The sequence below is a fragment of the Bombina bombina genome, chromosome 1 (assembly GCF_027579735.1).
Source record: "Bombina bombina isolate aBomBom1 chromosome 1, aBomBom1.pri, whole genome shotgun sequence".
Taxonomy (NCBI): Eukaryota; Metazoa; Chordata; class Amphibia; order Anura; family Bombinatoridae; genus Bombina; species Bombina bombina.
This window is the reverse complement of record NC_069499.1, coordinates 117,835,863-117,862,539: the sequence shown is the minus strand read 5'-3', so window position 1 is coordinate 117,862,539 and position 26,677 is coordinate 117,835,863.

The following is a 26,677-nucleotide window of genomic DNA, read 5'->3' as shown; positions in this document are numbered from 1 at the left end:
CAGGATCACTATTTGTGTGCTGTCCAGGATCACTATGTGTGTGCTGTCCAGGATCACTATTTGTGTGCTGTCCAGGATCACTATTTGTGTGCTGTCCAGGATCACTATTTGTGTGCTGTCCAGGATCACTATGTGTGTGCTGTCCAGGATCACTATTTGTGTGCTGTCCTTGATCACTATTTGTGTGCTGTCCTTGATCACTATTTGTGTGCTGTCCAGGATCACTATTTGTGTGCTGTCCAGGATCACTATTTGTGTGCTGTCCAGGATCACTATTTGTGTGCTGTCCAGGATCACTATGTGTGTGCTGTCCAGGATCACTATTTGTGTGCTGTCCAGGATCACTATTTGTGTGCTGTCCAGGATCACTATTTGTGTGCTGTCCAGGATCACTATTTGTGTGCTGTCCAGGATCACTATTTGTGTGCTGTCCAGGATCACTATGTGTGTGCTGTCCAGGATCACTATTTGTGTGCTGTCCAGGATCACTATGTGTGTGCTGTCCAGGATCACTATTTGTGTGCTGTCCAGGATCACTATTTGTGTGCTGTCCAGGATCACTATTTGTGTGCTGTCCAGGATCACTATTTGTGTGCTTTCCAGGATCACTATTTGTGTGCTGTCCAGGATCACTATTTGTGTGCTGTCCAGGATCACTATTTGTGTGCTGTCCAGGATCACTATTTGTGTGCTGTCCAGGATCACTATTTGTGTGCTGTCCAGGATCACTATTTGTGTGCTTTCCAGGATCACTATTTGTGTGCTGTCCAGGATCACTATTTGTGTGCTGTCCAGGATCACTATTTGTGTGCTGTCCAGGATCACTATTCATGTGCTGTCCAGGATCACTATTTGTGTGCTGTCCAGGATCACTATGTGTGTGCTGTCCAGGATCACTATTCGTGTGCTGTCCAGGATCACTATTCGTGTGCTGTCCAGGATCACTATTTGTGTGCTGTCCAGGATCACTATTTGTGTGCTGTCCAGGATCACTATTCGTGTGCTGTCCAGGATCACTATTTGTGTGCTGTCCAGGATCACTATTTGTGTGCTGTCCAGGATCACTATTCGTGTGCTGTCCAGGATCACTATTCGTGTGCTGTCCAGGATCACTATTTGTGTGCTGTCCAGGATCACTATTCATGTGCTGTCCAGGATCACTATTTGTGTGCTGTCCAGGATCACTATTTGTGTGCTGTCCAGGATCACTATTTGTGTGCTGTCCAGGATCACTATTCGTGTGCTGTCCAGGATCACTATTTGTGTGCTGTCCAGGATCACTATTTGTGTGCTGTCCAGGATCACTATTCGTGTGTTGTCCAGGATCACTATTTGTGTGCTGTCCAGGATCACTATTTGTGTGCTGTCCAGGATCACTATTTGTGTGCTGTCCAGGATCACTATTCGTGTGCTGTCCAGGATCACTATTTGTGTGCTGTCCAGGATCACTATTTGTGTGCTGTTCAGGATCACTATTCGTGTGCTGTCCAGGATCACTATGTGTGTGCTGTCCAGGATCACTATTTGTGTGCTGTCCAGGATCACTATTCGTGTGCTGTTCAGGATCACTATTCGTGTGCTGTCCAGGATCACTATGTGTGTGCTGTCCAGGATCACTATTCGTGTGCTGTCCAGGATCACTATTCGTGTGCTGTTCAGGATCACTATTCGTGTGCTGTTCAGGATCACTATTCGTGTGCTGTCCAGGATCATTATTCGTGTGCTGTCCAGGATCACTATTCGTGTGCTGTCCAGGATCACTATTCGTGTGCTGTCCAGGCGTGCAATTCCTGTTCCCCTGTGTACACCTTGCAGCATGTGTAACTCATAAGTGTCCAGGAAAACATGGCCGAGGTGCAAACCCTATTTCTGCTGCGTAAATATGCTGTGGTTAAACTATTGGTTCATCTGTAATACCATCTTGTTCTTTGCCCAAAGTCACGCAAAAGATAACAAACCCTGTGCTATTGATTGTTATGAATGTTTTACATTGTTATTTTATTCGCAAAAATGTGCTTAAAATGCTTTTTTTTGCTAGGCTTTCGGTTTTTCCATCCACAAACTTCTGCCATTGGTTCTTTAACTATTTGATAATCCAGTGCTGTACTTATTAGGTTTTGAAGAAAATCCCACAATTTACACAATATCATAAGTAGAAAATGACAGCGGCACAGTTTTTTTTATCATATTTTCTTCAGGGCCACTGACCAACCAATGTGACGCTGGATAGGAAGAGGAAGTTCTTCATTAATCACATAGGCCTAGATTTAGAGTTGGTCGGTAGCCGTGAAAACCAGCATTAGAGGCTCCTTATGTACCCCTAATCTGCTGCCCCTAACACCGCCGACCCCTATATTATATTTATTAACCCCTAATCTGCCCCCAACAACGTCGCTGCCACCTACCTACACTTATTAACCCCTAATCTGCCGAGCAGACCGCACCGCTACTATAATAAAGTTATTAACCCCTAATCCGCCTCACTCCCGCCTCAATAACCCTATAATAAATAGTATTAACCCCTAATATGCCCTCCCTAACATCGCCGACACCTAACTTCAAACATTAACCCCTAATCTGCCGACCGGAGCTCACCGCTATTATAATAATTTTTTTAACCCCTAAAGCTAATTCTTACCCTAACCCTAACACCCCCTAAATTAAATATAATTTTATTCTAACGAAATAAATTAACTCTTATTAAATAAATTATTCCTATTTAAAGCTAAATACTTACCTGTAAAATAAATCCTAATATAGCTACAATATAAATTATAATTATATTGTAGCTATTTTAGGATTAATATTTATTTTACAGGTAACTTTGTAATTATTTTAACCAGGTACAATAGCTATTAAATAATTAAGAACTATTTAATAGTTACCTAGTTAAAATAATTACAAAATTACCTGTAAAATAAATCCTAACCTAAGTTACAATTAAACCTAACACTACACTATCAATAAATAAATTAAATAAACTACCTACAATTATCTACAATTAAACCTAACACTACACTATCAATAAATAAATTAAATACAATTCCTACAAATAAATACAATTAAATAAACTAACTAAAGTACAAACTAAGTTACAAAAAAATAAAAAAATATTTACAAACATTAGAAAAAAATTACAACAATTTTAAACTACTTACACCTACTCTAAGCCCCCTAATAAAATAACAAAGACCCCCAAAATAAAAAAATGTCCTACCCTATTCTAAATTACAAAAGTTCAAAGCTCTTTTACCTTACCAGCCCTTAAAAGGACCTTTTGTGGGGCATGCCCCAAAGAATTCAGCTCTTTTGCCTGTAAAAAAAAACATACAATACCCCCCCCAACATTACAACCCACCACCCACATACCCCTAATCTAACCCAAACCCCCCTTAAATAAACCTAACACTAAGCCCCTGAAGATCTTCCTACCTTGTCTTCACCATGCCAGGTATCACCGATCGTTCCAGGCTCCGAAATCTTCATCCAAGCCCAAGCGGGGGCTAGACATCCATCATCCGGAGGCTGAAGAGGTCCAGAAGAGGCTCCAAAGTCTTCATCCTATCCGGGAAGAAGAGGCGATCCGGTCCGGCAACCATCTTGATCCAATCGGCATCTTCTATCTTCATCCGATGACGACCGGCTCCATCTTAAAGACCTCCACCGTGGACCCATCTTCTTCTTCCGACGACTTCCCGACGAATGACGGTTCCTTTAAGGGACGTCATCCAAGATGGCGCCCCTCAAATTCTGATTGGCTGATAGGATTCTATCAGCCAATCGGAATTAAGGTAGGAAAATTCTGATTGGCTGATGGAATCAGCCAATCAGAATCAAGTTCAATCCGATTGGCTGATCCGATCAGCCAATCAGATTGAGCTCGCATTCTATTGGCTGATCGGAACAGCCAATAGAATGTGAGCTCAATCTGATTGGCTGATCGGATCATCCAATCGGATTGAACTTGATTCTGATTGGCTGATTCCATCAGCCAATCAGAATTTTCCTACCTTAATTCCGATTGGCTGATAGAATCCTATCAGCCAATCGGAATTCGAGGGACGCCATCTTGGATGACGTCCCTTAAAGGAACCGTCATTCGTCGGGAAGTCGTCGGTGAAGATGGATGTTCCGCGTCGGCGGGATGAACATGGATCCGGAAGAAAGAAGATTGAAGATGCCGTTGATAGAAGACTTCAGTCGGATCATGGACCTCTTCAGCTCCCGCTTGGATGAAGACTTCAGCCGGATCATGGACATCTTCAGCCCCCTGCTTGGGCTTGGATCAAGACATCGGAGCCAGGACGGATCGGTGTGATACCCGGCGAGGTGAAGATAAGGTAGGAAGATCTTCAGGGGCTTAGTGTTAGGTTTATTTAAGGGGGGTTTGGGTTAGATTAGGGGTATGTGGGTGGTGGGTTGTAATGTTGGGGGGGGTATTGTATGTTTTTTTTTACAGGCAAAAGAGCTGAATTCTTTGGGGCATGCCCCACAAAATGTCCTTTTAAGGGCTGGTAAGGTAAAAGAGCTTTGAACTTTTGTAATTTAGAATAGGGTAGGACATTTTTTTATTTTGGGGGTCTTTGTTATTTTATTAGGGGGCTTAGAGTAGGTGTAATTAGTTTAAAATTGTTGTAATTTTTTTCTAATGTTTGTAAATATTTTTTTATTTTTTGTAACTTAGTTCTTTTTTATTTTTTGTACTTTAGTTAGTTTATTTAATTGTATTTATTTGTAGGAATTGTATTTAATTTATTTATTGATAGTGTAGTGTTAGGTTTAATTGTAGATAATTGTAGGTAGTTTTTTTAATTTATTTATTGATAGTGTAGTGTTAGGTTTAATTGTAACTTAGGTTAGGATTTATTTTACAGGTAATTTTGTAATTATTTTAACTAGGTAACTATTAAATAGTTCTTAACTATTTAATAGCTATTGTACCTGGTTAAAATAAATACAAAGTTACCTGTAAAATAAATATAAATCCTAAAATAGCTGCAATATAATTATAATTTATATTGTAGCTATATTAGGGTTTATTTTACAGGTAAGTATTTAGCTTTAAATAGGAATAATTTATTTAATAAGAGTTAATTTATTTTGTTAGATTTAAATTATATTTAATTTAGGGGGGTGTTAGGGTTAAAGTTAGACTTAGCTTTAGGGGTTAATAAATTTATTAGAGTAGCGGTGAGCTCCTGTCGGCAGATTAGGGGTTAATACTTGAAGCTAGGTGTCGGTAATGTTAGGGAGGGCAGATTAGGGGTTAATACTATTTATTATAGGGTTATTGAGGCGGGAGTGAGGCGGATTAGGGGTTAATACATTTATTATAGTAGCGCTCAGGTCTGGTCGGCAGATTAGGGGTTAATAAGTGTAGTTAGGTGGAGGCGACGTTGGGGCCGGCAGATTAGGGGTTAATAAATATAATATAGGGGTCGGCGATGTTAGGGCAGCAGATTAGGGGTACATAGGGATAATGTAGGTGGCGGGGGTGTACGGAGCGGCAGATTAGGGGTTAAAAATAATATGCAGGGGTCAGCGATAGCGGGGGCGGCAGATTAGGGGTTAATAAGTGTCAGGTTAGGGGTGTTTAGACTCGGGGTACATGTTAGAGTGTTATGTGCAGACGTAGGAAGTGTTTCCCCATAGCAAACAATGGGGCTGCGTTAGGAGCTGAACGCGGCTTTTTTGCAGGTGTTAGGTTTTTTTTTCAGCTCAAACAGCCCCATTGTTTTCTATGGGGGAATCGTGCACGAGCACGTTTTTTAAGCTGGCCGCATCCGTAAGCACCGCTGGTATCGAGAGTTGAAGTTGCGGTAAATATGCTCTACTCTCCTTTTTTGGAGCCTAACGCAGCCATTCTGTGAACTCTAAATACCAGCGGTATTTAAAAGGTGCGGCCAGAAAAAAGCATGCGTAGCTAACACACCCCTTTGGCCGCAAAACTCTAAATCTAGGCGTTAGACATTTAACCTTGTAACAAATCTGTAGCAGCAATGATAGACAGAAAGTAAATATGGAATATTTTGACGCTATTAATGAGTTATTTTTGTAGCTAACTAGGACATTTAAACTATTTCTGATAGTGTCAAGAAGAGAATCCCCTTTAAAGGGAAATTAAACTCCAAAAAAGTCTATGCAAATAAAAGTGCAGAAACAAGCTAAACTGTGTTGTTTTCTTTTTGGCTTGAAACTGTTTAAGTTAAAGTTGTTTATGTTGATTTTGAAATGTGCATTCATGTGAACCTTGTCCTTTGTGGCAAATTGCTTATTGGCTAAAGAGGACAATCCCCCAGCTCTTTATGTGGAAATTGGCACAGCCCATACGCATAAAAATAAATAGTTTGGGTCTTTTTTGAGATTTGCTTTTCTGTGCACAACTAGTCCATATTTACAGATTGATTAATAGCTGATGAGAATGACTCACAATACTCAACTGATGGAAATCAACATGATTTATTTTTTTTCATCATTCAGTATGACAATTTTTATATATTAATGGATACCATAGAACAAAAAGAAAAAGTCCCGGGGCTTGCTCAATCTCAGAAGATTAAAACATGATTTAATGAATACTACTTTAAAAGTGGTTGACACAGTGTGAAAGTTAAAGCAAATTCGGAGGGCGGAGCTAGCCATTGCGATGATAGGAAGCATATTCTGAGAGCTCCTGCTTATAGCTGATAATCGGAGCTAAATAGTAGTGTATTTTTTTTCAAATTATTAACTAAATCTACCGGAAACTTATTCGTTACTAGAATCTGAAAAGGATTGGGTCCTACACCGAGTATTGAATTATCCGCACCTTGGTTAAAGCCATGTGGAAGGTCTTACTATAGATGAGGCCTGGGAGCTGTTCTAAATCTTTCTAAAAGAGCATACTGTTGGCTTTACAGTCTAAGACCACACATCTTTATCATATATCAACTATGGAGAGCATCTTTACAACCATCTCTACTCTATTCGAAGATTTTGCATTATCGTTGCAACAGCAGGTGGACTATGCACTACAGGAGGCCCGACCTGGGGAACCCGTTCGGCAACTGCTGACACATGCAGAGAAGCTGACACAGAGCCAGAGAGCTGCCTTGTCACAGTCGTGTTTCCCAGCCCGGCTAGCGGCTTTGTCAATGGAATCCATATTGCCTACCTCATTTACTTCTCCGCCGGAGGTGGCGGCCGAGCCCCGGTGGAGAGACCTGGCTACACAAGAAAGTTTCTTGCAGACGGATGGGGAACCTAGATGTGCGGATGGTGATCAGCTTACCATGATCTTGAGTGAACGGTCTGCAGAGCAAATACGGGTAGGGATGTTGCTTGGCTCTATATGCAGAGACCCACAGCGGCCTTCCAGTACAAGCATATTGGGCTAAGATCCGGGAGATTGTTCCATACACCAGCCTGATAATGGGTTATTTCTGACGAGACCCTCTGACCGGAGAGTCTCGGAGTTGTTATCCTCAGCGATTGCCAAGGGATATGGACATTGCTCCTTGTAAGATGCGTGCTAGGTTGTGCCTAATATTACTGCTATCACTTGCTTTGGGACTTAGTGCTGACATACTATACAGGATATTTGAAAGAAATGCATAAAGTTCATAATGTATATCTATATCTGTATTTCAAGCCACCCAATTGTTAATTGTGAAATTTGTTACCTAGGACCTTCTATATACAGTCTTATTGACAGATTATTATTGCTGATATCCAATCCTAGTTTAGTGCGCATTACTATAGTACCCTTTAGACCTCAGTTATACTGTTACATTTCAAATATATATTTGTCAGCCTCTTATCCTTTCTATACTAGTCATATTTTTATATTGTATATTGGGAAGCCGCACATTTCGCCTTTGACCTAGGGGTATAGGGCCCACGCTCTTGGGTTGGAGGTATAATGTACTGAATAATAAATATGAACTTAACTGTCATGTTACTAGTAATACTCAGAGTGGAAAATATGTCTGACATTCCAGTTTTGCTTTAGCTGCAAGTTATCTGCTAGTAGATCTCAATGTTTAACACTACTTAATATATGAAAGTTGATACTAGACTTTATAGCTCATATCTTACCAAGATGCGGTTTAATATTGTACCTAGCTAAATGAATACACTCAGCATCATTCTGTTATAACCCAACTTGGATCTCTATATATTGGTCATTTTCAATATGGCCATTGTTAGATTGCCCCCCCTGCTCATATAGCTTACTGGTTAAGCCTAGGGGCACAGACCCCATATGAACCCCCTAATTCTGTTCAATTGTGTTCATTATAAGTATGTTATCAATATACCCCCTTACCCTTTAAATTTAGGTGTTGGCTCTATAAGATTTAAAGATGATTTCATATGGGCAGATGTTATGTTTACTTACCTGTACGTAACATGTTGCATTTATGTTTTGTAACAAATTCTATGTATATTTGTCAAACGTCACAGTTTATCTGTATGCCTTATTTTTTAAACCTCAATAAAAATATATTTAAAAAAAAAAAAAGTTAAAGCAAATTCAAAACAGGGTGTACCCCCAAATACTGACGCGTTTCAGGAAACTCCATAGTCAAAGATATGTAAACTATGACTGGGTTTCCCGAAACGCGTCAGTTCTCTGGGAGCATACCTTGTTTTGAATTTGCTTTTATTTTAATGCTGTGAAGACCACTTTTAAAATAGTATTCAATAAATCATGCTTTAATCTTCTGAGATTAAGCAGGTCCCGGATTTTTTCTTTTTTTTCTATGGTGTCCATTGTCGGGTCGAATCATGTCCTGAAGGGCATTCTCAACAACATATTTACCCCATCAAGGAAATAGCAACCAATATGTTGTGCACACTTAAGAAAACATTGCAGAACTACGCTATGCAAAAATAAGTAAAGCTTCATGCACTTTATGTTTTTTTTTGTTTGTTTTTTCTGGAGCGCATTATTGAACTGTATAATATACATATTAATCTACATTAAGCATACCAGCATTTTCTCTACATTTCGGATTGCTTTTGGTTTTGTAGTATTTATCTATTAATATTTAAAATAACTTTTTTTGTTGCGCCACAGAAAGAATTCTGTTAATCGCCTAGATTGAATAAAACCTGTTCCTGAAATAGCTTGCTGCAACATTTCAAATTAAATTCATAGGGCTAGATTACAAGTGGCGCTCTATTCGATTTTTGCAATTGTGCGCTTACTGTGTTTAAAGTAATCTTTCTATGTGTGTGGGTTAACATCAGGACTTCAGATACTGTGTCTGTATTAACTCCTCTCCATAGACTTCAATGGAGCACACTGTTATAAAAAAAACAACGTAACACTTATTGCTCACGCGCTAACCTGACATGCATTAGATGCACTGTACTAAACCCGAAGGTAGTTATACATATTTTACATTCCAATGTTCTTCCCATAGAAGAAAATATTTTTTACATTTTTAAATATATATTTCTATATATTTAGAAACTGCCATGGTTAAGGTTACTATTGACCTTATTACAGCAAAATCAAAAGACCACTTTTCTCTGATAATCCTTCTTGGTCTGTCTGCAGCCTTTGACACTGTTGACCATACTCTCTTGCTCCAAACCCTCCAATCCTTTGGCATCTGCGACACAGCCCGCTTGTGGTTTTCCTCTACCTGTCTAACCAGACCTTTAGTGTAACCTTCTCATACACATCCATTGATTCTTTCCCACTTTCTCTAGAGGTAACACAAGTCTTCCTCCCTGGTCCCCTTCTCTTCTCAATGTATACATCATCCTTAAGTTCCTTATTAAAGTCCCATGGGTTTCAATATCATTTGTGTTCTTATGATACCTAAATCTACCTCTCTGCACCCGATCTATCCTTTCCTTACTCGCAGGCTCACCAGAAACACCAGTTATGAAGCAACGGTCTAAAGAGAAGTCGGCGGCACTTCTGGACAGTGTTGATGTATGGCTTCTTCTTTGCATAGTAAAGTCTAAACTTGCATCTGTTGATGCAGCGGTGAATGGTATTGACTGATAAAGGTTTACCAAAGTATTCCCGAGCTCCTGTCAGTTTATCCATTACAGACTCATGACGGTATTTGAGACAGTGATGTCTGAGGGATCGGAGATCATACGCATTCAGAAGTGGTTTTCATTCTTGCCCCACCGAGATTTGACCAGATTTCTTGAATCTTTTAATTATAGTGTGCACTGTAGAAGGTAAATGCCCCAAATCTTACTGATTTGTCTTTGTGGAATGTTGTTCTCAAAGTGTTGGCTTATATGCTGAAGCATCTGTTGGCAGATTGTTGAGCCTCGACCCATCCTTGCTCTTAAAGTACTAGGTCTTTTTTTGGAGGCTCCTTAAATTACATGATTGCCTCACCTGTTTCACATCCTCTTCTTATTTCAACTTGTCACATAGCTATTAGTCCTAAATTGCCTTGTCCCAACTTTTTTAAAATATGTTGCAGTCATCAGATTTGAAATGAGTGTATATTTTAAAAAACACATTTCTAATAGTACAGAGTGAATTGAATTTTCAAATGACTTTTTTTTTTTTTTTTTGCATTTTCCTTATCGTCCCAAATGTTTCAAAATTGGGGTTATATATATATATATATATATATATATATATACAGTATCACACAAAAGTGAGTACACCCCTCACATTTTTGTAAATATTTTATTATACCTTTTCATGTGACAACACTGAAGAAATTACACTTTGCTACAATGTAAAGTAGTGAGTTACAGCCTGTATAACAGTGTAAATTTGCTGCCCCCTCCAAATAACTCAACACACAGCCATTAATGTCTAAATGGTTGGCATTAAAAGGCCTAGATTTGGAGTTCGGCGGTAGCTGTGAAAACCAGCGTTAGAGGCTCCTAACGCTGGTTTTGGCCGCCCGCTGGTATTTGGAGTCAGTGATTAAAGGGTCTAACGCTCACTTTTCAGCCGCGACTTTTCCATACCGCAGATCCCCCTACGCCATTTGCGTATCCTATCTTTTCAATGGGATCTTCCTAACGCCGGTATTTAGAGTCGTTTCTGAAGTGAGCGTTAGAGCTCTAACGACAAGATTCCAGCCGCCTGAAAATAGCAGGAGTTAAGAGCTTTCTGGCTAACGCCGGTTTATAAAGCTCTTAACTACTGTACCCTAAAGTACACTAACACCCATAAACTACCTATGTACCCCTAAACCGAGGTCCCCCCACATCGCCGCCACTCGATTTAAATTTTTAACCCCTAATCTGCCGACCGCCACCTACGTTATACTTATGTACCCCTAATCTGCTGCCCCTAACCCCGCCGACCCCTATATTATATTTCTTAACCCCTAACTTGCCCCCCACAACGTCGCCACCAGCTACTTAAAATAATTAACCCCTAATCTTCCGACCGCAAATCGCCGCCACCTACGTTATCCCTATGTACCCCTAATCTGCTGCCCCTAACATCGCCGACCCCTATATTATATTTATTAACCCCTAATCTGCCCCCCTCAACGTTGCCGACACCTGCCTACACTTATTAACCCCTAATCTGCCAAGCGGACCTGAGCGCTACTATAATAAATGTATTAACCCCTAATCCGCCTCACTAACCCTATCATAAATAGTATTAACCCCTAATCTGCCCTCCCTAACATCGCCGACACCTAACTTCAATTATTAACCCCTAATCTGCCGACCGGAGCTCACCGCTATTCTAATAAATGTATTATCCCCTAAAGCTAAGTCTAACCCTAACACTAACACCCCCCTAAGTTAAATATAATTTTTATCTAACGAAATAAATTAACTCTTATTAAATAAATTATTCCTATTTAAAGCTAAATACTTACCTGTAAAATAAATCCTAATATAGCTACAATATAAATTATAATTATATTATAGCTATTTTAGGATTTATATTTATTTTACAGGCAACTTGGTAATTATTTTAACCAGGTACAATAGCTATTAAATAGTTAAGAACTATTTAATAGTTACCTAGTTAAAATAATAACAAATTTACCTGTAAAATAAATCCTAACCTAAGATATAATTAAACCTAACACTAGACTATCAATAAAATAATTAAATAAAATACCTACAATTACCTACAATTAACCTAACACTACACTATCAATAAATTAATTAAACACAATTCCTACAAATAAATACAATTAAATAAACTAGCTAAAGTACAAAAAATAAAAAAGAACTAAGTTACAGAAAATAAAAAAATATTTACAAACATAATAAAAATATTACAACAATTTTAAACTAATTACACCTACTCTAAGCCCCCTAATAAAATAACAAAGCCCCCCAAAATAAAAAATTCCCTACCCTATTCTAAATTAAAAAAGTTACAAGCTCTTTTACCTTACCAGCCCTGAACAGGGCCCTTTGCGGGGCATGCCCCAAGAATTTCAGCTCTTTTGCCTGTAAAAGAATAAATACAATACCCCCCCCCCCAACATTACAACCCACCACCCACATACCCCTAATCTAACCCAAACCCCCCTTAAATAAACCTAACACTAAGCCCCTGAAGATCTTCCTACCTTGTCTTCACCATACCAGGTTCACCGATCGGTCCAGAAGAGCTCCTCCGATGTCCTGATCCAAGCCCAAGCGGGGGCTGAAGAGGTCCATGATCCGGTCAAAGTCTTCATCCAAGCGGGGCAGAAGAGGATCTTCCATCCGATTGAAGTCATCATCCAGGCGGCATCTTCTATGGTCTTCCATCCGGAGCGAAGCGGCAAGATCCTGAAGACCTCCAGCGCGGAACATCCATCCGGACCGACGACTGAACGACGAATGACTGTTCCTTTAAGGGACGTCATCCAAGATGGCGTCCCTCGAATTCCGATTGGCTGATAGGATTCTATCAGCCAATCGGAATTAAGGTAGGAATCCCACTAACACAATACAGGAAAAATAGGGAAAGGGAGGATGAATACATTTTTAGTATCTTAAAATTACAACAAGACCCCTTTTGGCAGCCTCACAAGCGTGTATGCATTTAGCCTTTTGTCTCTTTAAAATTACTTCATTATAGGAAGGCAGCTCATATTTGCAGATCTGTTTTACTGCAAACATCATATCTATTGATCACTGCAATAGCCTTTCAGTTTTAGTGTTTATTATTGTATTAGAAGATTTATTTTTTTGCTTGCTAATTTTCTTTATGAGAACTTTTAGTTTATATATCTAGTGCATAAATTCAGCAAAATTCAGATGTACATGTCCAATTCATTATTGTCTTCCCACTTCAATAAACAAGGTCAATAAAAAAATAATGATTTCATGAACTTCCACTGAAAAGGAACAATTTTATGGCTCACTGTTCCTATTAAGTGTCTGATTACTGTGAAGAACGCAGATTATGCTCTTTTATTGTGTTGTCCTCTGTACACGCGACCTCAGAGGCTTTTAAACACCAACTTGTCAAAAATTCGAAGCCACACACACCAACAGTCTTCTTGTTAGACTCTAAATATAAGGAATTAAATAAAATAAAATATTCTTATTATTTTATATATCAAATCCCAAATTTAGTCTGGAAGGCCGGATGTTATGAATATTTGTGTACAGTATATGTCTGGGAATCTCAATGTGTTTGCATACGTTACACCAGTCTACCTTCCCATTTGGGACTAGATCTCCCAAGCATTCCATGACCAACCTCAACTCCACCCACCATCTGCCAACCCAATCATGTATTAAACTAAACTCAGATGCTTCTAGTTATGGGACACTTAACCCAATTTTTTTTCTTTTGTGATTCAGATAGAGCATGCCATTTTAAGCAACTTTCTAATTTACTCTTATTATCAATTTTTCTTCTTTCTCTTGCTATCTTTATTTGATAAAGAAGGCATCTAAGCTTTTTTCTTGGTTGAGGACTCTGGACAGCACTTTTTATTATGGATGGATTTATCCACCAATCAGCAAGGACAACCCAGGTTGTTCACCAAAAATGGTCTGGCATCTAATCTAACATTCTTGCATTTCAAATAAAGATACCAAGAGAATAAAGAAAATTTGATAATAGGAGTAAATTAGAAAGTTGCTTAATATTTCATGCTCTATCTGAATCATGAAAGAAAAACATTGGGTTCAGTGTCCCTTTAAGATAAAAAAAACTTATCATGCATACAAATGTGCATTATTTAAACATGAGAAAAAAATATATATTTGTATAATTTTTTTTTGAGATTGTTCTAATAGAGAAAACTCAGGGCTTCTAACTTAGTAGTTATACCAGCAAAGCACCAGTCACTAAGGCATCGATCACAATCTATCGGCATTTTTCTTCCAAAAAAAGGCTTTGTTTTCTGACAGTTGGTCGTCTAGTTCCTCGAGTTATCACAATGCATTATTATTTTGCTAGTTAAAAACCTGCTGCAGTAAACAAGTTTTCAAAAGAAAAGCACCCATAAAGGCCTTTTTGTGTTTTAACTACCTGTTTTTAAAATAGAAAGAGACTGTAACTAGTAAAGGAAGGGAAGAGGTTTTTGTTTATTTTTTAATCATAATAAGGATTACAGACAGGATCATCCTCTGGAGCTCCCTCAAACGGGCTATCCCATACTCCTTGCTACTTTTCTATCAGTGTTTGGCTAGTTCTTAAATCTTCAGGCTCTGCAACTGATCAAGCTTATCTCTACTCTCCTCCTCTTAATCATACCTGCATCTACTTGCTGGGTGCGATTCACACACCGCACTATAACTGCCCCGCATTTAGCATATGTTTAGAGAAATTTAGGAGACAACAGGGGTGGCATTTACACATGCAGGATCGGAGGGTGTGCAATAAAACTACACCTCTCCTTTTGCAGCACACCAGAGACAGAGTTCAAAGGCATTTCCTATGCCTCTATGTCAACTAGCGAACAGCATTATTTTCACTTGTTCACATGTCATGCACATGCCGCACATAAAATAAAAATCACCATATGTAAACAGAGACACACTGTGAGGCATTAGGTGACCATCTATTTGGACTAATGGTAGAGCTGCCTATGTGTGTGTGTGTGTATAGATATACAGTATATATATATATATATATATATATATATATATATTGTGATATACCTTTAAGGTATATCCCCTCCCTTTTTGCTATCATCCTATTTAAGGGAGTCATTTACACGTGAACCTTGCCTGAAAATTGTAGCACGTTTTGTTTCAAGATAAGTTCTATTTTCTCAGCTATTATTTCTTCAGGTCTAACCGTAGACTTTCTGGGACTGCATTGTCCTTTGTCTTTAGTTCTGTTTATTGGTAAACAAACTTACGTATTTGCTTATTAACCTTTTTGCCCTTTTTTGAGCTATTTGTGTTTAGCCTCGATCAGCTCCTTCAAGGATCACTCCTCCAACTCCTGCCCAGAACTACTTTCCCGGGCGTTCCAGATATTAGTCACACTCACACCGGACTTACCTGGGAACAGAGCAGAACGCTTATGAGGATTACATTCGTATCAGGTATCGTTCACACTAATACTCTTGTTGGATTATCTTGTAACCCCTCCACAGGTACCTTGGCATATAAAGACGTATTACCAGCTGTACTACCATAACTTAAAACAAACTTATGATCGCTTGTCTCTCTATTTGAACAGCATCTGTTGCATTTACCAGTGTCCCTTTTGCTTGTTATCTCCTACGCAACGCACATCAGATATTATATATATATGTTGTGGTTCTTTGGCAGCATTTAAGGAAACTTGTCTGCTTGCTTTTAGTGTGAACGGTTGTGTGAGTGTGTGAAGACGATCCAAATTTCAGACTACGGATTTCTCATCTTATTTAGGAGCTGGTCGTAATCTGATTGTATACTTTTTGCAAGAGGTTTTTGCATTAATTCTGTTTAACCCTCTCATGCCTGGAATCTGGGTTAATATTCCTTGATTGAACTTTTAAGGACTATCACCATCTTTATCTCCTAAGGATATTAACAACTAGATCTCTAATAATTCTTAACTCTATACAATCCTGTTGAGGGCTTGTTTATAATAATCCTCACATATTTGATATCTTCCTTATTAAAGTGTCTCACTGTATATTCCCCAGATATCATAGCCATTGATACCTGGGGGGTACTAATTAAGAGCTACACTACCTTATAGGTAAACTAAGAATCGGTAAACTCTGGTTGATTTATTTGATATTACACTTATATATCACATATATATATATATATATATATATATATATATACACACCTGGGGGCGTGCTACTTAGAAGCCTGTATCTCAGGCATCTAACCAAGACCCACCGTTGGAAAGGTAACTGTATAAGTCTTGGGGATCTAAAAAAAAAAGTAAAAAATATATATATATATATATATATATATTTTTTTTTTTTTTTATATAAATTTTTTATTGAGGTTATTGCAGAAAAAATACATAGACAATATAATTTTTCATACTCAAAAATCAGGACAGAAAATTATACCCATCCAGATAAAAAAAAAAATCGACCACCTATATAATATGGTCATACAAGAAATATTTCAATAGAGCCTATAGAAAACATCACCTCAATTTAAAGGGTGGAGGGAATATATCAATTACTTCTAGATATAAACGCATCAGAACATAATTGGGAGTTTCCAATGGGGTCTGTGCCCCTAAGCTTAACCAGTAAGCAATATAAGCAATACAATGGGGAAAAACAGAGCATAGTATAAAAAACTTATAACATACATGCATCTCTTTTTGTTCAACTATATTATATATAACAAACCTACTATCTGTGTATCAAGCCAAGAAGAAATGTGCCAGAACAGTATAAACCAGTATTGACCCATCATGTTTTAGTATAAATACATACTGTAGTGTAGAAGGTCAAGGAGCTTATTAGCATAGACAGTGCGGTGATAAGCTGAACATTTTAGGGTTAATAATTATAGCTTCAGGTAGAGGATGGGTTTTAAACTATGGCTCTAAACACCTACAATTAAACAGCTATAACAACAATGCTCATTGAAAATAATGTATAAGGGTTTATAGCACCTTAGCTAAAATATAGATAGGATTATAAATTAAATTTACTCTATCTCGGCCGCTGACAGGGGAAACTAGAGGACTAAAGATAAGGGTAGTATAGCAATGAACTATGAACAATGACCACCATAATTATACTGTGGAAAATAAGTCAGGCATAACATTATAGCATAGCCATCAGGTATTGCAAAGTCCAAGAACAGTTTTATGTAATTGATTTTGGATCAACATAACAATATATCTTCATATGGGATCATCATGTGACCATTACATGCTTAAAGAGTACGTATTTCTATAAGCTGACTTTGAGCAGATATCAAGTATCTAGACACTCTAGGGTACACAAACAAATCCTCTTTTAATATATTAAGGGAGCAATATATCTGAAATTTTCCTCAGTGTCTGTGTAATTGTCAAAGGGTTCTGGACCTGTTAGGTGCTTGGCAAAAACATGTCGTTTAATATAAAGCCATGAATAATAACTAACAACAACATAGAAAACTATAACAATAAAAGCTTATTAAAATTAGTAGAAACAATATCAATAAACATCAATATATGTCATAACTGCGTCTGTCATATAGTCTTATACTAATTGTACTATGGGTGAGGTTCAATCTAAAATTGGCCATGGCAGAATATAGGTTGCTGCAAGTTACAGCACTGAGAGGTTCATATGAAGATGTAGAGCCCTATAGCAACTTGATAGAGCAATTAAAGTACATCACTCTATTCCAGACCTCCAGGATTGGATCAGACATCCAGCTTTCGCACAACACACTCCAGAGTAAGTCTCAGGATGTCACCTAGGGGAGCTGCTACCCAAAGCATGGCACATAGCTGGGACAGCTCAGTATCTTTTAATAAAACTGTAGGTTTGGCTACCGAAGTGTTTACCAGCCATGTGGTGTTTAGATCAAACGGTTTCCAGCTTATCTCCAAAATGGCATTGTTTCCTTTTTCATATGTTATAGCCGATGTCACGCTTATATAAGTATCAATCTCGTAGGACTCCAGCTCCTCTGATAGGCATAAAACCCCATTCTCCTGCTCTAACGGGAAGCCAGCGAAAGACAACATTTGCTGCTCACATATTAAAGCATCTAGTTTACCCTCAAGCACATGTGGAGGGGTCGTTTGCCGAACAACAGCTGCAAAATCTTCAGCAGAAGCAATAGATGCCTCCTTCAATGTATCCTCCATGGCAACTTGGAATGCATCCAAGAGGCTGCCCAGTCTGGATTCAATCCACGCTGCAGTCGCCATAAGGGTCATCAGTATTTGCTCTGGAATGCTTCAAAAGCTCCCAGTATATAGCACTTTGTAACTTGCAAATAAAGAAATCACTTTAGCATGTAAAGCTGATTTAACTGAATGGTCAGTATAATAGGAGGGGTATATGAAGGTCCAGGCCCTTCCTAGGCCTCCGCTGCACACTTCATCAGTTCAGCTTTTCTACTCCAAAGTAGAAGCAAAAAAGTTGATCAGGTCAATCTACAAGTGTAAATGTAGTCTATGTCACAAAAAGAAACACTCAAACTGTAGGTTGAGGGAGCAATAAACAGTGGATTCATTAACTCCTATATGCAGCTGTAGCTGAAAGCAGCCATCTTAGTCGGTAGTTGGACATGCCCCCCCAAAAAATATATATTTCATTTTTTTAAAAAAAAAAAACTCAAATGCAGCTTAGCACCCAGGTGGGAAATTGCTTAGCACTCAAAGGGTTAATAAATATGCAAGAATGTATTGGTCTCCCAGGAAACATATTGTTGACTCAAATGGTAAAGAAAACAAAATATATATTATTCTAAGGTGTGAATAAAAAAATAAAAAAAATAAAAATAAATGCCAAACACCAATTACTGTCTTGGGTAACATTAAGGAAAGGATAGAACAGATGTCTTGCCAGTTTTCATCCTATGTTTATAAACGTATTGAGCTTGTTTCAAAATAATTTGATTTCCTCTAGCTAATCAATGCTATCTCATATCATGGTGTGTTTCATAAGAACCTACACTGACAACTCCTTGATTCTTCAGATATACAGAAACATTACTACCTTTGAATGTACAAGCATAATCAATATTGTAGCTTTTACAATTGCTGTTAAGTCACATGCTAATAAAAACTAAAATGCACATTAGTACATTTCAATTTTAAATGGAAACAGTTTTGCACTATAAATGTATTACCAAAAAAATAATATTAATTCTGTATATTCTGTGCTTTTTAAAAGATGAAACACTTAAAGATTTGGCTAGAAATATCTTTTTTAACAAGGGAAATGTATAGATTCAAAAGAAGTATTTTCCCAGAATATATGTTTTAGCAAAAACACTTCTAGTAAGCAGTTATGATGGTGATAGCTTTTACTGTGCATGTAGCATATTTACTTATTCCCTGTGAATCCTTATTCAAACACTGCACCTGATCAGAGAGCTGGAAGTGTCATGTATTCATCATTGATGATGCAAATTGAGTCAAGATGCAACATACGCTCTCTGAGCAGTAGTGCTGCTTTAATGCAAGAGTACTAAGTTTGATTATATATTTGCTGTGCACAGTAAAACCAATTACAGTGAAAGCTATTACAGTGATACATTTTACTGAAAACATTTTTACTGATCTTTGTTTATTGTTTCTTTTCAAAACATTAACACGTATTTCAAAATTGAGGTTTCATTCTCTTTAATCCTAGTTGCAATATTTCCTAAGATTTAAAAAAAACAAAAAAAAAAAAACGATAAAACAACGCATGGAAATCTAACCAATGATTTCAAAGATATATATTTTTTTAATTATTAAAGGGACAATAAAATAAAAATTAAGCTTTCATGATTCATACAGATCTATTATTTAATATCTATTATCTAATTTGTTTCATTCTATCTTTTGTTGAAAAGAACACCTAGGTAGTTTTAGTTGCAGGTATGCACAACTATGAGCTAGCTGTGGGTTGGTGACTGCACATATATGAAGGTGATCTACAAAGCATCTTCTTAGGCTTACATGCTAAAGGGCTTCAAGGGGATAACTAAAGGAGGAGAGGAACTAAGATAAGTAATGTCAGTGCATGCTATATGCATCCCTGCACATTAGAGTATTTAAGAAGCACTTGAAAGTTTGAAAACTAAGGGAGAGTCTTGTGGAGCGAGGCAGAGAGTTGCACAAAATAGGGGCGAGACTGTAGATGGGAATGTGAGGAGATAACAAGAGAGAAGGAGAGAAATAGGTCATGAGAAGAGCGAAGTGGACGGAGAGTATCTGGATGGGGTCGGAGATATAGGGTGGAGCAGTTTTATTGAAAGCTTTGAAAGTTAGAGTCAGGATTTTGTGTTTTAGGAAGCCAGTGAAGGGACAGGCAGAGAGCTGTCGCAGGTAAAGATTTATGTGTAGGGAAGATCAGCCTAGCAGAGGCATTTTTATGGATTGTAAGGGAGATACACAGCAGCTAGGGAGGCTGGAGAGGATATAATTGCAATAGTTAAGATGGGAAATGATGAGAGAGTGTATTTAAGTTGTAGTTGTGTATTGTGTGAGTAAGTGGCAAATTTTGGAGGTGTTTTTTTTTCAGGTGGAGGTGGCAGAAATTAGCCAAAGAGGGAATGTGGGAAGTGAAATAGAGATCTGAGTCAAGTGTGACCCCAAGACATCGGGTATGCGGGGTTGGGATAATGATGTTATTATCAACAGTTATAGAATGAGGAAACAGCATGCCAGCTGAGAAACTAGTTGCATGATTTTAATACATAGTGGGAACTTTCTGTACACTGTGTTTTTATACTATTTTATTAAAAGTGATTTTAGACTTATCACTTGACTGAGAGCCTGTTCTTTTGCTGTTGGAGACTATGCCCCTGACGGAGGTTTGTGAGAGCCCAAGAACAGTGAGCTGGGACACTGAGAGATCCCAGTAGGTGCCACTAAGCACGAGTGAGTGCTGCCACACTTGTGAGTACCAGTCTATTGCCATTGTATATATATACATACTGCTTGTACGATATTACACTAGGAGGTGCCCATCTGTGTTTTGTTTGCACCATCACAGATTCCAGTTATAGAATGTTGGGGGGTAGGAGTATTGGAAGAAGGGGGGAATTAAAGAGCTCAGTTTTGGAGAGATTTAGCTTAAGGTAGTGAGAGGATATCCAAGATAAAATATTAGAAAGACAGTCAGTGACACAATTTGGGTATCATCAGCATACAAATGATATTGAAACCCATGGTAGGAGGAGAACCACAATAGGGCTGTGTCACAGATGCAGAAGGATTGGAGTTTCAAAGGCTGTAGAAAGATTGTTTGATTTTGCTGTCATTAATAACCTTAATGATTGCAGTTTATGTGGCATGTTGGGGGCAAAATCCAGATTGCAATGGATCACAGAGGGAGTTTAATGTGAGGAAATCTGATAGATGTGTATATACATGCCTTTCTAGAGGTTTTGAGGCAAGGTGGAGTAGGGAAATAGGGTCGTAATTGGATGGGGATGAAGGATCAAGAGAAGATTTTTTGAGCATTTTTTTCATGTTAAAGTGTAAGGGAAATATAACAGTGCTTATGGAGAGACTAAAAATATATATGTGAGAATTGGAGTAACAGTATGAGAGGGAGGACAGTAGTTTTGAGGGGATTAGAGTTAAAATTAAAGGTAGTGAGATGATAGGAGGATATAAGGGCAGAAACTTCTTCCTCAATAGCAGAAGCAAAAATCTGTGGGTTTGTGAGTTTTGGACATTGGCAAATGGTTGAGGGGTTTGGACAATGGTAGTGTGTTGAGAGATCATTTAATTTGTGATGAAATCTATTTTATTGGTGAAGTGGTTTGAAAAATCTTGAGCTAAGAGAGAAGTAGTAGAAGGAGGTGGGTGGAGAAGGGTATTAAAAGTGGAAAACAGATGAATGCAGCTTAATACATTTTACCCATGGGGTATATCCTATTTGATTTGCAATTCATAGACACAGAGCAATAATGATAACAGTAGGGAACCCAACTATGGCTGACATTAAAGGACCAATAAATACAGTAGAATTTAATAACTGACAAATACAAAATTAATAGACAAGGCAATAGCACTTACTTTGAATTTAATGTTTTGTATAGTCGTTAACTGTTAAAATGAGGTTGTAATGGCCGTGGTATTTCCTCTATCAGACTGAACTTGGCCAGTAGTCTTCTTATCCCGGCGTCAAGTGGAATGATAGGAAATATCCCAGAACAGAGAGAGTTTATGAAATGAGGTAAGCGGTACTCACGGTAGGCAGGGTAGTCCTTCACAGCAATAAGATGAAGGCAGAGAATGTTCAAGACAGACAGGGTCCGGCAACAGCAAGGCAATCCAGTAGAATAGCAGTTCAGGGGTAAACCAATAGAATGACCATGAACAGGCATGAGTCAGCAACAAAGGAAATCCAGCAGATTTACAGTTCAGGGGTAAACCAATAGAATAGTCAGACAGGCAGAGTTCAGCAATGGTAAGGCAATCCAGAAATCCAGGGGTTAAGCAAGCAGAGTGGTCCGACAGGCAGAGTTCAGTATCAATTAGGCAATCCAGCAATTCACCGGTTAAGCAAGCAGAGTGGTCAGACAGGCAGAGTTTAGTATCAATTGGGCAATCCAGCAATTCAAGTACACAGCACCCAGGAGCACACAAAGTAACACCTATACTTGGGCAGTGAGGATAAGGAATAGCGGTGCTTACATAGGTGCCGATTTGCACCAAGGAGAGTTTGAGGATCCAACCGGCATGAAAGGGAAATTGATGTGCGGCGGTGACGTCATCGCCGCACGCTCAGTGCAACCGTCGCGTCCATGGCAACAGCCATAGCAACAGAGTGGCGCATCGGGAGCATGGGCGTGACAGTAGTCTTCTTATCCCGGCGTATACAAAGCTGATGGTTTTTAGTTTAGTGCTCATCAATTTACAATAGCAATAGCTTGTTTTTGACTCCCATTGAAGTCAAACAGATCTCAGTTTATATTGAACCCTTTAATGGCTTTAGGCTTGCCGTATGTTGTCATTTAATGAGTTTTCAGCTACATACTGTACACTAGGCATAAACATAAAAATGAGTGGCTTGTCTAACCACCCCAATCGTTCCGGCTGCATCTCAATCGTGCTGAGGGCAATAAAATATCTCCTGGACAATGCTTTATTTTCCACCTAACAACACTTCTACCAATGCAGTAATGCCTTGGGGCCACCAAAAGGAACACTTACAATGCCACCCCTGTAATGACTTTGCCCACATGACACCATTTACTCTTTGCACGTGCTTTCCTGACTCAAGATAAGTCTTTGCCTCCCAATTAATCAGTTGCTGGAATCACTACTGGTCAGAATGCCCTTTATGACTTGAATTACAAAAATGTGAAACACTTTAAAAACATGTAAAATACATACATATTCAATAACATCTTATTCATATTGCGTCTGAGACATAAATTAAATAGTTTAGAAAGTGTTTTAAAGACAGTTGCATCTTGCAATCACAAATGAAGGTAGCAAGCCCAAAACAAACTGCTTCTTTGCCTAAATTATGTTAAATTTTTGTATATAAGGAATTGATGTCACAGGTTACTAGGATGTAATTATCTTCCCATGTTTGTCTCTTAAAACTTTTAAGTACTGAGTTGTATATTTTAGGAACAATGGTAATTTAATTACATAATTCTGTAAAAACCTATATATGCTGAAAGATTTAAAGTTAAAGGCCTCTATTTATCAAGCCGTCGACTTGCATTCGACAGCCCCAATACGCTCGCCTCAGATCGCCTAACATCACCGCTGCAGACCTGAATACGCTCTCCAAAATTATCAAGAAAGCTGTCAAAAAGCCGCGAACCAAGTACGGAGCGATGAGCAGCGGACTGTTGTTAACTAGCAGTCATCGATCTCGCTGCTCTTTACAGCTTTCTTGCTATACTGTCACTAAGCACCCACACTATACTATACTGTTTACCCCCTATACCGCCGCTCCTGGAGCCCCCCACAACTAAATAAAGTTATTAATCCCTAAACTGCCGCTCCCGGAGCCCGCCGCACCGACATAAAGTTATTAACCCCTAAACCGCTGCTCCCGGAGCCCACCGTCACCTACATTATACATATTAACCCTTAATCTGCCGCCCCCTATACCGCCGCCACCTACATAAAGTTATTAACCCCTATCCTGCCACTCCCGGACCCCGCCGCAACTAAATAAAATATTTAACCCCATAAACCGCCGCTCCCGGAGCCCACCGCCACCTACATTACATTTATTAACCCCTAATCTGCCCCCCTACACTGCCACCACTATATTAAATGAATTAACCCCTAAACCTAAGTCTAACCCTAACCCTAACACCCCCTAACTTAAATATTATTTAAATAAATCTAAATAAATTTACTATTATTAACTAAATTATTCCTATTTAAAACTAAATACTTACCTGTAAAACAAACCCTAAGCAAGCTACAATATAACTAATAGTTACATTGTAGCTAGCTTAGGGTTTATTTTTATTTTACAGGCAACTTTGTATTTATTTTAACTAGGTACAATAGTTATTAAATAATTATTAACTATTTAATAGCTACCTAGCTAAAATAAATACAAATATACCTGTAAAATAAATCCTAACCTAAGTTACAATTACACCTAACACTACACTACAATTAAATCAATTAAATTAATTAACTACAATTACCTACAATTAAATAAAATTAACTAAAGTACAAAAAAAACAACAACATTAAATTAAAGAAAATAAAAATATAATTACAAGAATTTTAAACAAATTGCACCTAATCTAAGCCCCCTAATAAAATAAAAAAGCCCTCCAGACTGAGTCTGGTGGATCGTATGTTACGTCACTAAATTCTACTTTTGCCAGTCTCTAGCCTTTGATAACTAAGGCAAATCAGGCTCGCCACAAATACGCTGCGGAATTCCAGCGTATTTGCGGTTGACAGCTTGATAAATAGAGGCAATGAATAAGTCCCTGAAATCATCGGTCTTCTTGGGTTTATTTTTAAGGACTTATGGATCTTAGGAAGAAAGTAAAATATGGATGTTTTGGGGTATTATATATCTAGAAATAACAATTATTTTTGATCAATTATTACAATAGATCTTGCCTTCCTCATCCGATCAACAAAAAGCTGGTTTAAGGAGCGCTGAATAAAGCTGGGACAGAGCAAACTCAACCAGGAAGATACAAGCATAAAGAGTAGCTGCAGAGGAGATTAAGTAGTTTATTTCAAGATTAACTTTTTTGGCTCATATATCCAGACATACCAATCTGCAAAAACTAATTTCATGGAGGTGGCTTCACTGGCTACTGAGCTGCATGCCCCCCCCCCCCCCCCCCCGGTTATATACTGGACACATACCCTAAATAAGATAGAGACTTATCATTAAAGTAGCTTCCCATTAAACTCACTTTAAAAAAAACTTAGCTTTATTGCACCACCACATATTATTATTATTATTATCGGTTATTAGTAGAGTACCAACCGATTCTGCAGCGCTACATACAACAAACCTATTTTCCAGTGATCGTATGCTTGTTGAATGCTCAAATATTTTAGAATATGAAGTTTTATTATGTGCAGTAAATAAGGTGGTATTTGAGTTCTATTTTATTAAAATCAGTGGGGGCTTATTGGATACTGATGCATGCTTAGAGGGTTCTATAGTGTCCCAGTTTGTGAAGTGCTCAGTACAGTTGTCCCTGTGCGACATTCGGATTTTGTGTCTGGGAGCGTGTGTGATTTTGAGTTTGAGAGGATATTTGTAATTATGTTTTGTACTCACAGTAGAGTCAGTTTGATAAGGACCTGACAGCAGGGGTTTATATCTCCTCTCTCACAGGGGTGCACTCTCTTTGCCTTCTCTCTCAGTTCTCACTTAGCCTATGCTACAGTCGATGTTGCCTACTGCTGATTCTCCTCCTCCCCCTAGAGCCTTATCGCCGCCTCCAAACAGTAGGAGGGTGCAGTGGCGTCACTAGGGTTGGTGTCACCCGGTGCGGTAAGTCATGGTGTCACCCCCCCCCCCAGAAAGCAGAAACACACAAAAACACAGTCAAACGCACATACAAACACTCAGACACACTTAAACACATACTCAGATGCACACAAAAACACTCTGAAACACATTCAGACACACACACAAAAAAACACACACACAAAAACACTGAGACACACAAAAACTCAGACACACACATACAAAATATGTAAACTGCACTGCATTAATTAGGAAGCTCATGCCTAGAGCTGCTCCCTGGCTCAGCAGAACATCAAATGAAAGATAAACAGAGCACTCTAAAATAAATCACTGAAGAAAAGGTTTAGGCGCGCAAACTATGAAAATTCTGCTCTCTGACTCTGTTCCAAGTCTGTCAGTGCACAGCCCTGGGCCGCATGTCACTGAGCAGTGAGCACAGATAGGCAGGCAGGTTTAGGCTAGCAGCGCAACTTTGCAAGCCCCACCCTGGAGGGTGTCACCCGGGTGCTGCCCGCCCCCCCCCCAGTGACGCCACTGGGAGGGTGTGTGGCAGACATGCAATACACTGAAAGTAAAGACAGACTTGCTGTGACAACGCTTTCCTGCTTGATGGCATGACCGCAACTAGAGGCATTCCTTAAATAAACACTGTTTCTGAATTTGGGCAATGCTGGATCATGGTATTTTTTGATTCAGGGAGATTGTCTTTCATT